This window comes from Salvelinus sp. IW2-2015, linkage group LG4q.1:29 (genome assembly GCF_002910315.2).
Source record: "Salvelinus sp. IW2-2015 linkage group LG4q.1:29, ASM291031v2, whole genome shotgun sequence".
Taxonomy (NCBI): Eukaryota; Metazoa; Chordata; class Actinopteri; order Salmoniformes; family Salmonidae; genus Salvelinus; species Salvelinus sp. IW2-2015.
This window is the reverse complement of record NC_036842.1, coordinates 70,960,154-70,974,382: the sequence shown is the minus strand read 5'-3', so window position 1 is coordinate 70,974,382 and position 14,229 is coordinate 70,960,154. Positions and strand designations below refer to the sequence as shown.

At 41.8% G+C, this 14,229-nt stretch overlaps 1 long non-coding RNA gene and 1 pseudogene across 1 annotated transcript in view; one reads left to right on the top strand and one right to left on the bottom strand.

Moving 5' to 3' along the window:
- The window catches only part of LOC111960991 (DNA polymerase subunit gamma-1-like), a 25,834-nt pseudogene extending 20,511 nt beyond the window's left edge, over window positions 1–5,323 (bottom strand).
- A 2,845-nt stretch (window positions 5,324–8,168) lies between these two features.
- The window catches only part of LOC111962479 (uncharacterized), a 14,296-nt gene continuing 8,235 nt past the window's right edge, over window positions 8,169–14,229 (top strand). Inside the window, exons 1-2 of the long non-coding RNA XR_002877112.2 lie at window positions 8,169–8,274; window positions 10,121–10,401. This is a non-coding gene — a long non-coding RNA (uncharacterized lncRNA). The remainder of the gene's footprint in view (window positions 8,275–10,120; window positions 10,402–14,229) is intronic.

Here is a 14,229-nt window from a genome sequence, read left to right as displayed (position 1 = left end):
TTCTGTGGTGGGTGGCCAATTAATTTGTCGGTGATGTGTACACAGGAACTTAAAACTTTCCACTTCTACTACTGACCGTCGATGTGGATAGGGGGGGCTCCTCTGCTGTTTCCTGAAGTCACAAATAATCTCCTTTGTTTTGTTGACGTTGAGTGTGAGGTTATTTCCTGACACCACCTCCGAGGGCCCTCACCTCCTCCCTGTAGGCCGTCTCGGTGTGTTGGTAATCAGCCTACCACTGTAGTGTCATCCGCAACACTTGATGATTGAGTTGGGGGTGCAATGCGCAAGCAGTCGTGGGTGAACAGGGAGTACAGGAGAGGGCTCAGAACGCACACCTGTGGGGCCCCAGTGTTGAGGATCAGCGGGGTGGAGATGTTGCTTACCTCCTCACCACCTGGGGGCGGCCCGTCAGGAAGTCCAGGACCCAGTTGCGACAGGCGGGGTGAGACCCAGGGTCTGAGCTTGATGAGAGTTTGGAGGGTACTATGGTGTTAAATGCTGAGCTGTAATCGTGAACAGCATCTCACATGGGTATTCCTTTGTCCAGATAGGTTAGGGGCAGTGTGTCAGTGTGTTGCGATTGCGTCGTCTTGTGGACCTATTGGTCGGTAAGCAAAATTGGGTCTAGGGTGTCCGGTAGGGTGGAGGTGACTTGACTAGTCTCTCAAAGCACTTCATGATGACGGAAGTGAGTGCTACGGAGGCGGTAGTCGTTTAGCTCAGTTACCTTAGCTTTCTTGGAACAGAACAATGGTGGCTCTTGAAGCATGTGGGAAACAGCAGACTGGGATAAATTGATTGAATATGTCCGTAAACAACACGCCAGCTGGTCTGCGCATGCTCTGAGGACGCGGCTGGGAATGCGTCTGGCTGCAGCCTTTGCGAGGGTTAACAACGTTTAAATGTTTTACTCACCTCGGCTGCAGTGAAGGAGAGCCCGCAGGTTTTGGTAGGGGGCCGTGTCAGTGGCACTTGTATTGTCCTCAAAGCGGGCAAAAAAGTTGTTTAGCCTGTCTGGGAGCAAGACACCTCCTGGTCGCGACGGGCTGGTTTTTCTTTTTGTAATCCGTGATTGACTGTAGACCTGCACATACCTCTTGTGTTGAGCTGTTGAATTGCGACTCGATTTTGTCTCTGTACTGGGACTTAGCTGTTTTGATTGCCTTGCGGAGAGAATAGCTACACTGTTTGTATTCGGTCATGCTTCCGGTCACCTTGCCTGGTTAAAAGCAGTGGTTCGTGCTTTCAGTTTCAACGCGAATGCTGCGTCAATCCGTTCTTGGTTTGGAATGTTTTTAATCGTTGCTGTGGGTACGACATCGTCAATGCACTTCCTAATGAACTCGCTCACCGAATAGCATTTCGTCAATATTGTTGTTGGACGCAATGCGGAACATATTCAATCCGCGTGATCGAAGCAGTTTTGAAGCGTGGATTCAGATTGGTCGGACCAGCGTTGAACAGACCTGAGCGCGGGAGCTTGTTGTTTTAGTTTTCTGTTTGTAGGCTGGAATCAACAAAATGGGTGTGGTCAGCTTTTCCGAAAGGGGGGCGGGGAGGGCCTTATAATGCGTCGCGGAAATTAGTATAACATGATCTAGGGTTTCCCAGCCTGGTAGCACAATCGATATGCTGATAGAATTTTAGGGAGTTTTTTTTTAGATTAGCTTGTTAAATCCCCAGCTACGATGAATGCAGCTCAGGCGTGTGTGGTTTCCAGTTTACAAAGAGTCAGATAAAGTTCGTTCAGGCCTCGATGTGTCGCTTGGGGGGATATATACGGCTGTGATTAGCATTGAAAGAAATTCCTTGGTAGATAATGCGGTCGACATTGATTGTGCGGAGTTCTAGATCAGGTGAACAGAATGACTTGAGTTCCTGTGTGTTGTTATGATGATCACACCACGTCTCGTTAATCATAAGGCATACCCCCCCGCCCCTCTTCTTACCAGAAAGATGTTTGTTTCTGTCGGCGCGATGCGCGACGAATCACCTTACGTTTATTATATGTCCATTTCTCATGGCATATATTTGTATTCAGCTATTTTGACTACATGTGGGCAAGTTGTAAGACATTTTTTTTCATAATTTCTGTCAAATGTAGGCCTACATAAAAAAATTAAATGTATTAAAATGTTGCCACTGTGGTGCAAAGGGAGTGGAATGCGTGGACACCAGTAGGTCACAGTCTTGGAGCGCTGGTAGGGTCACCGGCAAGAACTTGGCCCCTGCCCTGCCCCATGTGCTTTGTTAGCTGACAGTGTCACGAACGATGAGCATACATCATGTTGTTGTGATTCTGGATGGTCAGATAGCTAGCAACAATGACAAGAAACTGCCTGCCATGTGTTGAATCATAAGTGGCTCGTTTGATCTTGTTCTTGATACCAAGTCTTGTTTTGTGGTGTTTTGACTGCCACGTCTATGCAAGTATGGCTTAAATGTGCTAGCTAACCAACAACTGTAACGATGTATTTGAGAGAAATGTGTGCATTGTGCAACTTTGTTTTCAATAAACATTGGAGACAAAATATAGCTTAAATGTTGTCAACAATCTAAGAAGGGGGTTATCAAGGCACAAGGCGATGCCCAGATGCAGACACAGGAGGCAGATGGTTGGAGTCTTACAATGTTTAATAATCCAAAGGGGTAGGCAAGAGAATGGTCGTGGACYGGCAAAAAGGTCAAAACCAGATCAGAGTCCAGAAACCGGCAAGGGTCAAAACCGGGAGGACTAGAAAAAGGAGTACAGGAAAAACACGCTGGTTGACTTGACTAAACATACAAGACAAACTGGCACAGAGAGACAGTAAACACAGGGATAAATACACTGGGGAAAATAAGCGGCACTTGGAGGGGGTGGAGACAATCATAGGAACAGGTGAAACAGATCAGGGCGTGGCAGGGGGTAGCTGCATCCCAATATGGCGATTGGAGTATGGGTGAGTGGGTGTGTCGAAAGGAAATTAGTGGGCGTGTGGAAAGGAGTGGGTGTGTCAAAAGTGCTCTGCCATACATTTGCCGGTTTTGATTGAGCTATGTTTTTTGGGGGTCACTCAACTAGGATGTTGTAGCGATTTTTGTACACCAGTAATGCCCATTTGATGTGGACTTCAGTTATAAGAACAGTTTGGGCTGACCGGGTTTGAAGTGGAGGGAGTACAGGGCTTAGCATGTCTCTCAAGGAGGCTAAAAATACATTTTGGCTTGGAAAAGTAACATTTTCAGAAGGAGGCGATAATTGGTTAAGGGAGGAGAAAGTAGCCACCCTTTGCCTTGATGACCGATTTGCACAGTCTTGGCATTCTCTCAACCAGCTTCATGAGGTAGTCACCTGAAATGCATTTCAATTAACAGGTGTGCCTTGTTAAAAGTTCATTTGTGGAATTTCTTTCCTTCTTAATGTGTCTGAGCCAATGAGTTGTGTTGTGACAAGGTAGGGGTGGTATACAGAAGATTTGGTTCATAATATGGCAAGAACAGCTCAAATAAGCAAAGACAAACGACAGTCCATCATTACTTTAAGACATGAAGGTCAGTCAATGCGGAGAATGTCAAGAACTGTGAAWGTTTCTTCAAGTGCAGTCGGAAAAACCATCAAGCGCTATGATGGAACTGGCTCTCATGAGGACTGCCACAGGAAAGAACGACCCAGAGTTACCTCTGCTGCAGAGGATACGTTCGTTAGAGTTAACTGCACCTCAGATTGCAGTCCAAATACATGCTTCACAGAGTTCAAGTAACAGACACATCTCAACATCAACTGTTCAGAGGAGACTGAGTGAATCAGGCCTTCCATGATTGAATTGCTGCAAAGAAACCACTACTAAAGGACACCAATAATAAGAAGAGACTTGCTTGGGGCAAGAAACATGAGCAATGGACATTAGACCGGTGGAAATCTATCCTTTGGTCTGAAGAGTCCAAATTTGAGATTTTGGTTCCAACCGCCATGTCTTTGTGAGACGCAGAGTGTAGTTCCCACCYTGAGGCATGGAGGAGTAGGTGTGATGGTGTGGGGGTGCTTTGCTGGTGACACTGTCAGGGATTTATTTAGAATTCAAGACACACTTAACCAGTATGGCTACAGGAGCATAGCTACAGCAGCATTCTGCAGCGATACGCCATCCCATCTGGTTTGTACTTAGTGGGACTATATATATATTTTTAAAGGACAATGACCCAACACACCTCCAGGCTTTACAAGGGCTATTTGACCAAGGAGAGTGATGGAGTGCTGCATCAAAGGCCTTGGCCTCCACAATCACCCGACCTCTGAGATGGTTTGGGATGAGTTGGAGTGTGAAGAGAGTGAAGGATAAGCAGCCATCAAGTGCTCAGCATATATGGGAACTCCTTCAAGACTGTTGGAAAAYCATTCCAGGTGAAGCTGGTTGAGAGAATGCCAAGCGTGTGCAAAGTTGTCATTTAGGCAAAGGGTGGCTACTTTGAAGAATCTGAAATCTAAAATATATTTTGATTTGTTTAACACTTTTTTGGTTACTACATGATTCCATATGTGTTATTTCATAGTTTTGATGTCTTCACTATTATTCTATAATGTAGAAAATAGTAAAAATAAAGTAAAAGCCTTGAATGAGTAGGTGTGTCCAATTTTTAACTAGTACTGTATGTTTCAGTAAGATTGGCTTCTTAGTCTCGCGATGTAGCACCTCCGGGTGTAGAAACTCTGGTAATAGTGCTCACTTTTGCCCCTAGTGGCCAGTTTTGAAGGCATTTCCTGACGTCCTCAGGACATGGATAGACATCCAATTTTGACGTCAATCTTGAACCACCTGGCTGATTGGCTATACAGTTAAACCATGCAATGTGGTTAACTGTAGGCTACACATGCTCAGGTTTTTTTGTAAGATAGACAGTCATGTCCCTTTGGACATGAAATGAATATCCAAGCTCGAACAGTTATTTGGACACAGCCATTCTCAAAACATCACTCATATAGGCTGTTTCAACGTGCATTAGTCATCTATTTCATTGGAAAGTTTATAGGGACATATATTCAACGTACACCACAATAAGTGTTGTTTGTGTTCACAAACAAAATAAACACCAGAACATTGGACCAACTACTGAGAGAAAAGTCATAATTTCATTCATGGCAGATTAGTCAAATGGAAAAATAAAGTCTGAGTTCAAATTCCACCAATTCAAATAATATAATGGCTTCGAACGTCAGAGAATCAAATATAAACTCCCATATAGGAATTGAGTCATCATTCAGCCATAAAGCAGTTAGAATTTAATGTTACTGAATTAGGCTACTATGACATTAATCAATCACCTACGTGTACGTTGCCATATTGTAATCAATGTTGCTGGATGAAAAATCGCCTTTTACGCACCAGTTAGGCCTACGCATAAATTATTATAGCTATCAAGTGAAATTTACAAATACCTCTTAGTTTTGTGTCTGCGTGATGGCTTTCCCTATATGGCTACGTGATGGCCTACATTTATAGAGTAAACATGAGTCATAACGTTTGTTGTAAGAAGCCATAACTGGGAATCATCAAATATATTATACTGTAGATTGCTCCGTGTAGGTTGCATTGCCTTATCATAATCGCAAGCGTACAATAACGCTTCCATAACCGGCACATTTGGATTCCCAAGCTGTAGCAATTGGCACTGACTTTTTAATGGAGTAACTCAATAAGTGTTAATAAGGAATGTAAAGACTATGTACCGGTGGCTCCCATGCACCTTACTAACACATGCGCACATAAAAACCTTTCGTTACATCTGGTTCTGTGATTGGACATAAAACAAACTGCCACTGGAATGACGTCACGGAGGCCGTAAATTGTCAACAGAGGACGCGCGCAGCAGGCGAGTAGAGCTCCGAGGACTGAAGGAGACGGACTAACCCGGGGAAGACCGTTCATATTAATCCAATGATTGGATCGACAGATGAAAAGTGAGACCGCGAATTAGCCAGACATACGCACGTGGAGGGAAGATAGAACTGAAGACTAAATAAAGGGGATTCCAAAAATGTATTTATTCATCTTGGACCTATAACACAAGTAAGCCATATCAGCATCACTAAGAACTGACATGGTATCTCATTCCATGGATTGATTGCATTTTACAATGAATCTGTTCTCTCGTCATGTCCATGGTCTGCCTGCTACCTTGGATGTGTCTGATTTGCTGGTGGTCGCCTTTTACAATTATCGTTTTTTAGTTGTGCCATGTTTAGAAATAGGCTTGCGCTTCTGGCATCGGTGACATTGAGCAGATTGGGGTATATGTTATTTCTTTACATCAGATATAAAATAAGCCTACATTCTTGTCCAAAGTGTTATAACAATGTAGGCCTACTGTGTTATTTTCAGTAATAGATTACAATACAGTAATTTTGTAGGTTATAGCCTTCTTGCTTTTGATGAGAATAGCCCTTGGTTCAGAAAACAGGTCATTGGCACGAAGTCTCATTAAAAGTGACCAGGCCTAGAAGCACACAAAGGCAACTCTGCAATCATATGACAGTCTGTTAAATAGGTCTCCTTTCATGTCTTGTATGTTTGTAAACGGGTCGGGGGTTTTTAGATCGGAACGTGGTTGAACCGAAGCATGGCAAAGGGCCGAGACCTATACGATCTGTTCTCCATTTTCATTGCACGTCCAAGTCATCCTCTAAATATGTTAAACTTCTAAACAGGGACGTATAGGCCATGAGCAAATCAGTCTTTGAAGCTAGTATGCACAACTAGGCCTAGTGTTGTTGTTCTTAAAATTATATACACAACAAATAAGTATTGCGATTAAGAATACTCCCAGAATAGAAGTAAACCTAGGCCTGCTTTCAATTGTCTATATGCCTATGTAATTTGATTATAGACAAGGACTTGTTAAATCTGGTTGTAGTTCTGTAACCTGTTTATTAATGGAAAGAAGGAAAATAACTGTCCAAATGCAAACAAAACCAGTACGCCCTATGCAGCCCAAACCCTTACACAACTAATTAGTAATTTCGTAAATACAAATGTAATTTTGCCTTTTTTTCAGTGGAAGTTCAATAGTTTAATTTCTGTGTAAGTGTTGTCCAATTATTTTAGCCAAATTAAATGTAACAAAGCACCTGTTGGTTAGGTCAGTGTCATGCTAATTAATCAACACTTTTCACATCACATTTACTGAATTACCTACTAAGATTACAATTGTCATTTTCAAGATATAACACAATAATATACTATTTTACTAGACTATGATTTCATACTAGACTACAGGAAAATATCCATTATTTTTCTCTCTCTGAGATAAATGAAAACATCTCAAATTGTCAAGGAAACATCTCCAAAATGTTGCAGAGATATCTCCTAAATTACGATACTTGATTAATTTAATTTGGTGACAGAGAACTATAGGCTCAACATAAACCAGGTCGCATGCGCATATGATACATACAAACACTTGTATTTATCATATAACAAATGATGAACCTCTCTGTTCGTACCGTTTTTTTGTTTTGGTAAGCTAGAAATACATTTATGTTTTATTCAATCAAAGGCAATGTAGTTTTTAACTCGAATCGATTGTAGCTCTAGATATTTTAAAGGCTACTTGTTAATGGAACTTAATACTGATTATGTTTTATTTTGAATCTATTATAGATATTAGAAAATTAAATATAATCGAATGACATGCCTATTAATAATAATGTATATCAGTATAGGCCTTTTTGTTGTCATAGCCTGAAAGAAGTGGTGCTATATTGTAATTACAGGCCATACTGTATAAACCCACTTATAGTCCATGTATTCCAGGTCTTATTGGTCTTTTAAAAATTATTGTGTTGCTTTGCTGTCAGTGTCCTGTCTTCACGCCACATGGACATCTACGAATAGAATAAATTGACATCTCTAGAATAGAAAAGAATTCTTCCCCTCTAATTTTCGGCCATCATTTTGAAGGAAATTTATAGCCTAATGGTCATAAGCATATTTAAATCATATATGTCATTCCTTCCTCTCTTAAGGTGTCTGATGAAACACGCCATCACTACCTGCTCACCAATCCGTCATGAGTTTGAGGCAGCAAGACAAAGTAGTCTACGAAAATGTGAACCGGAGGTCGTTTTCTGTCTTTGGTTATCTAGCTGTATGAGTGTTAAATACCTGTCATAAAGCTAGATAACCGAAAGTAGAAATTACTTCCACATTCTTGTTCCGGTGGAAAATAAGGCGTAGCGTATGCCTACAACTAAATTGGGCCTTTTGACAAGGTTCGCCAAGTTCCACCTCAAAGGTAAGCAACACGTCATGTTGTTAATTTTAAAACAATTAACATATTTGTTGTCACACTGCTTGCAATGAAATTGGTACAAAATGATGGTGTTTTTAATATTTTGTAAAACGCTTACAAATCGAATCAAATCAACAATAAAAAATGGCAGACTTTTTAATTTCAGACAAAAAAATATGAACAGATAGCCTAGCCTACTTTTCTCCCAACTCACTGACATCGTAAAACATTTCTTAGTTTTGATATGGCCCTCTCGGCAGTTTTTCTTGGCACATTTGGCTGTTTCCTAATGACTATGTTTATGGCCTAATAAGGACTACAGGCCTCTCTTTACATTTGTAATAAATAAATAGTTACACATCGTTGCATTTTTTATTATGGCATGGTGCTGCCATAAAAGCTATTTAAACAGGCACATGACTCAAATAATTTGGTGGGACATATGTATATGCTTATACTAGGGCCTGATGTTGACAAATGTTTTTCGATTTCGATTTAATTTTGGTTGGTGGCATTAGTCGGGGTTGTATGAATCTGTTTCGATTGGTTGGATTAGTTTGTCTTCTTGGGGCGATTATCCGCGGAGTCTGGCCACTTGGGAGCTGTCCCGTCCATTCTAGAACATGATGCTGAATGCTAAACAGCTCGCGCCCACTCGGAGAGAACGGCGCGCGCTCTCTGGCGGGGTTTCAACTTAAACCACCACCCTGTCAACACTTTGTCATCACCACCAATGTGTACACAATTAGGCCTCCTAACTGAAATTAATCTCTTTTACAATTTGGCAAAATATTACAGTAGGCCTATTCCTTATTCAAGCCATTAGGAAAACAAAAAATGTAAGGATGTTTGAAATAATGGTCAAAGCACTAAGTGTTTCAGGCAGTGTAGGCTATTTGAATAAACAATACACTAGCAATGCAACTGAAGTTGAATGGTTTAGGCCTACTCTAAGAATACACCCATGGGTAAGAAAAACACTTGCAGACTGCAGTTAAAATTAAAGTGCATCTGAGAGCTTGGGAGTAATTCTACCAATACCTTGACCTCTCAATAACAAGGGCAGGGGCATCCAGGATACAGGGCTTGAACATCTGAACTTGGTACTTCACCTACTCTGTATGCTTTGGGCAGAGAATTAAGCAACTGAGATTGTAAAGCCTAGAGAGCTCTAAAGTGAGATGAGTTTTCATTCATCCCCTTAACTACCTGCTGCAGCGAAGCTCACTGTCAGCCCATGCCTGGCTAATTGCTTTGATTCAAATAGGGAGATTGGATTTATGCAAAAAGTCCAAGGTCTTTTCCCTTGCAGGCATGGACCAAAGCTTTCACTCAGTGTGGTCTTCACAGTATTCGGGGAATTCTGTATGCCATCACAAAATCTTGCAATAATATAGATTTCCTTTGATTCCATTAATTGTGGTATTGTTAGCCTGTTTGTATGATGTAAAAATTATGATTTGGGGAGAGGCTTCTGGGAGAGGCGTGTGTGCGTGTGCTTACCATACAATCTTCCAGAGGCAGCTGACAGAAAATTCACCTCTGTGTTAGTAGAATGTGTGTAGAAGTATGGTATGAAATAATTACTAAAACACTGTGATATGTAGAATGTGTATTAGACGTATGCTATGAAATAATTACTAAATCACTGTAGAATTGGTTTCTGTATGTTATCATTATAGTGAACTAAAGGAACAATACAGGAATGTTGTGTTCACATTGGTCTCTTATAAATAAACAGCAGAGGTAGTTGCCATGGTTTCGGATCTGCAATAATAACCTCATAACATAGTGTCTGTTTTTAGTGTTTATTCTCATGTCCTCTCTCCTCCACCTGCCTTCCTCACAGGTGACTCATTAACAACATGGTGTGATCAAGGAGCACAAATAGGGGACAGAATCATCCAAAAAAGCGAATGAGGAGGAAAATTGCCACACAATACCCCACCCCCTTTGCCCACCGGCCTCTAATGCCATCTGTACTGCAAAATGGGAGACAAGAGACGCCGTGCCTATGCCAAGATGGGGACAAAGCCAGATCTCCAGAGGATGGGCATGCTGAGAGCAGAGAGAGGAGCCATCTTGGGAGACATTGCTGCAGCACCTAAGATGGCTGGGCTGGCATACGACGTGAGTTGCATTATGGTCCTGTGTTTGGTACCAGAGTTGGGGGGTGGGGGTGAAACATTGTTAGGGGGGTGATGAAGGGAGGAGGGTGTTCCCTATTTCCTCACACCTCACACTTCTTCCCTCGCCTATCTGATACTACTAATTAGAATAGAAGGGGTTGGGGCGAGGTGGAGGAGGCAGAGGGCTGGGAGGCAAACAAAATGAATGAGCTGGCACCGATTGGAGGATTGCAGGAAAGCCTGCCATTTTCTCTTATCATGGTGGCTATTTACTCTTTACTCCCCTCCCGCCCCCAACGTCTTTTCCTAGTTTACAGTAGATGAACACATGCTGAAGGCCTATTCCTCCCACTCAAGTAGAATATGTTATTCTGAGAAGCCCTTGATTATGTTATGTAATAATGTAACCGTATTTTGACAATATAGTTGGTTATTCTTTGTTGTGTTTTAGAGGGTGGCAGGGACATTTTTGTTCTGAAAGGCTGAAGGCTTAGTGCTCTAGGAAAATATGCTAGCATGGGTTGTGTTGATGGTTGGTTTGCTTGATGCAAATAATTATTAATTAATTCTCAATCTTCTTTGGCTTTTTCTCATTATGTTTTTGTTCAGATGAAGACTAATATACAGTACAGTTCTTGAATGATAATTGATCTAGAATAATTATTTAGATATTGTGGGAGATTATCAAACACACATCAAGCACGATTTATATTGACATTTTTTTGTAATTTAGCAGATACTCTTATCCAGAGCGACTCACAGGAGCAAGTTCGATTGTAAAACAGGAAAGGCTGTTAATTGCATTGTGTGTTGCCATTCTCAAATGATTATTTTATTGATATTAATCTATATTAAAAAAATGAATCAAATGTGTGTGTGTGTGGTGTGTGTGCATGCGTGCGTGTCTGCATCTTTGTGAGCATAGTTTACTCACAAATTACTCCCACATTTCTGTATATACTCTACTCCCAAATATTAGTGATAAGACACGGAGCCATTATCTTCACAAATATTATAGAAATAGCATTGCATATACAGTATTGCACAACTGCCTTGATGCAGTGGTTGTGTGTGTTCGCCATCCTAATCAAATGACTTCCAATGTATCCACTACTGTGGTAATTAAGCTCTATGAACATGCAAAACACACTCACACCAAAATCAGACTTGTGTCTGGTATAAATAACGCCCTGTGCCCCTGGCGGTTTCTGCCACAACCTGAAACGGGGAGAGAGAGAGTCTGCTTTAAGGGCCAATGTGTGCAGCTGCAGCCTGAATTCGCGTGTTAATGAACAGAGCCTTCCGTTTTCACATTATCATTCAGCCCCACTTTCTCTCCCCCTCAATGGCTGTTCACCCACCCCTACCCCCTCTTAACCCCCCCCCCCCCCCCCCCCCCTTCAAAAAACCCATGCTTTCCCACCATTGTAAGGGCTGGTGGTGCGGCGGGCCCCGGGTCTGGAGGGCCTGGGGCCGGGGGCAGGGTGGGAAAGGCCCTCCAGACTAGACTATGAGCAGATGCCACAGACATAGGACTTTCACAGCCGATCAGGAGGGTCTTGTGAGCGACTGAGTTTAATGTGTGTGGTGTGTGTTTAATATGTGCGTTTGATATGTTGGCTGGGTGACTGAGGGATGGTGGGTAGGTTTACACACTAGAGTGCCACCTGACTATTCAATCTGCTCTGCATGTCTAAGAGGGGTGTAAATCCTGTGGACTGGGACATTCTTTGACAAACGTATAGGAGATTTTACTGCCATTATATGTACGCTGACAATATACACAGGACCAAGCTGGCATATGATAGAAATATAAGTTGCAATATAGGTGAAATGTTACTCATCACTCTTATTTTGATTGTATGAGAAACATATTGTATTTTGCATTCTAGATTGTGTTGCCTTAAGTGATAAAATAGATTTGGAGACAAAGCCAGGGAGTGTTTCAGTATTATCAGTGCATCTGACGTGCTTCCTCTCTGCCAAGTTCTCCTCCTCTACCTAATTTTTCTCTGTTTATCTCTGGGGTGCATGGTACGGGTTCCACAAAGGAACCAGGTAAAGATAAAGAAAAGACACTGAAACACTGGATGTATCAGAGGGAATCTAATGGTATTGTAGTCAATTTGGGTGAAGTAGATGAAAAGTGATGTATTGATTGACTGAGCATTGTCAGCAAACCTGTGTGTTTAAACAGCAGACTAATCATCCATCTTCTTCATCATGCAGGTTTAACGAATGTGTCGTTTATATTTGGAAGGCTGGTTTCTCAGACCCAGATTAAGACTGGTCCTGGACTAAAATGCACTTTAAATAGAGAATCTCCATTGAGCATGCTTTTTAGTCCAGGAACAGACTTAATCAGAGCCAGCCCATAATGTATTGCCCTTTTTATTCAGATGAATGATACTCACAGCTCTATATATACTGTAACTGCATTAGGGCGATTTGTTTTATGTCTATACAGCATAAGTGGAGCTATGATGGAGACAGAAAGAGAGAGACAATTTGCTCATACTATACTTAATCTCTTTTTCTATTACAGTTTTTTCCAACTGCTTACCTTTTTTCAAAACTCTACACACAATTCCCAAAACTGCACACACAAAATGCAAAATGCCTCACATCTCCTTCAAAATGTAACACTGCTTTCAAAATGCCATAAACACATGTCAGAATGAAGCATTTGCATCAAATGGCAAACACTGCTTTCATAATAGTACATTTTTGGATATACCATGTAAACACTGTTGTTCTAAATCTAAAGCTCTTTGGTCTTTCATAGGCTTATATCTAAATTTCAATACAATGTTCTACAGTGAAAGTAATCTGCTGAGAGGGGTAACAAGTACACTGTAAACACCAATGCAATGTAGAAACAGAAAATATTTATTAGGCCAAACATTACTGTTGTATACAGTAGCATACAACAAAACCATAAACATATGTAAACCAAAAGTATATTCTTTAGAATACAGTAAAGAACACAATTGTGTGTGGGGCCCCGGGGGGGCAGTCGAGGAATTGGTAGGGGGGGTTGCAGTCACCAGTGTTAAGCTACGCTTCATCTCTTCTCCGGCCTGGGTCTGGCCACAACACAAGATACGTTTTCTCTTGCCAAACATCGAGGGAAGTATCTCCTAGCATGGCYTATCCAACCTTGGACAGAGGCAACCTCTATGTCCCCACATGCGTCCTCCATTGCATGGAGAAGCGGCATGCGGGCATAGGGTTGGCGATCATACACTTTCCAGCGACAGGCTGAGAAGAATTCCTCTATGGGATTTAGAAAAGGTGAATATGGGGGTAGGTACAAAACTACAAATTGTGGATGGGGGGCAAACCAGTTTTGGACCAGAACAGCCCGGTGAAAACTAACATTGTCCCATAAAACCACAAATCTAGCAGGCTCCTGATCTGGATCAGGGACAAGCATTGTGTAAATTGCATCCAGAAAAGTGAGCATATGGCCGGTGTTGTACGGACCCAGTGTGGCATTGTGATGGAGGACCCCGTTTTGAGTGATGGCAGCACACATAGTTATATTACCCCCACGCTGTCCAGGGACATTGGTAATTGCCCTCTGTCCTATTACATTTCTTCCGCGGCGCCTGGTTTTGGTGAGGTTGAAGCCAACCTCATCCACATAAATAAATTCATGGCGAATTACATGGGCATCCAGCTCCAATACTCTCTGTAACAGACAAAAGGATATACCGATGAGTAAATATGGTATGTCTGAAGTACTGGAAGTAGTGTTGCATACATACCTCTACAAAGTCATGTCGCATATTCTTGACTCTGTCAGAGTTTCTCTCAAATGGCACCT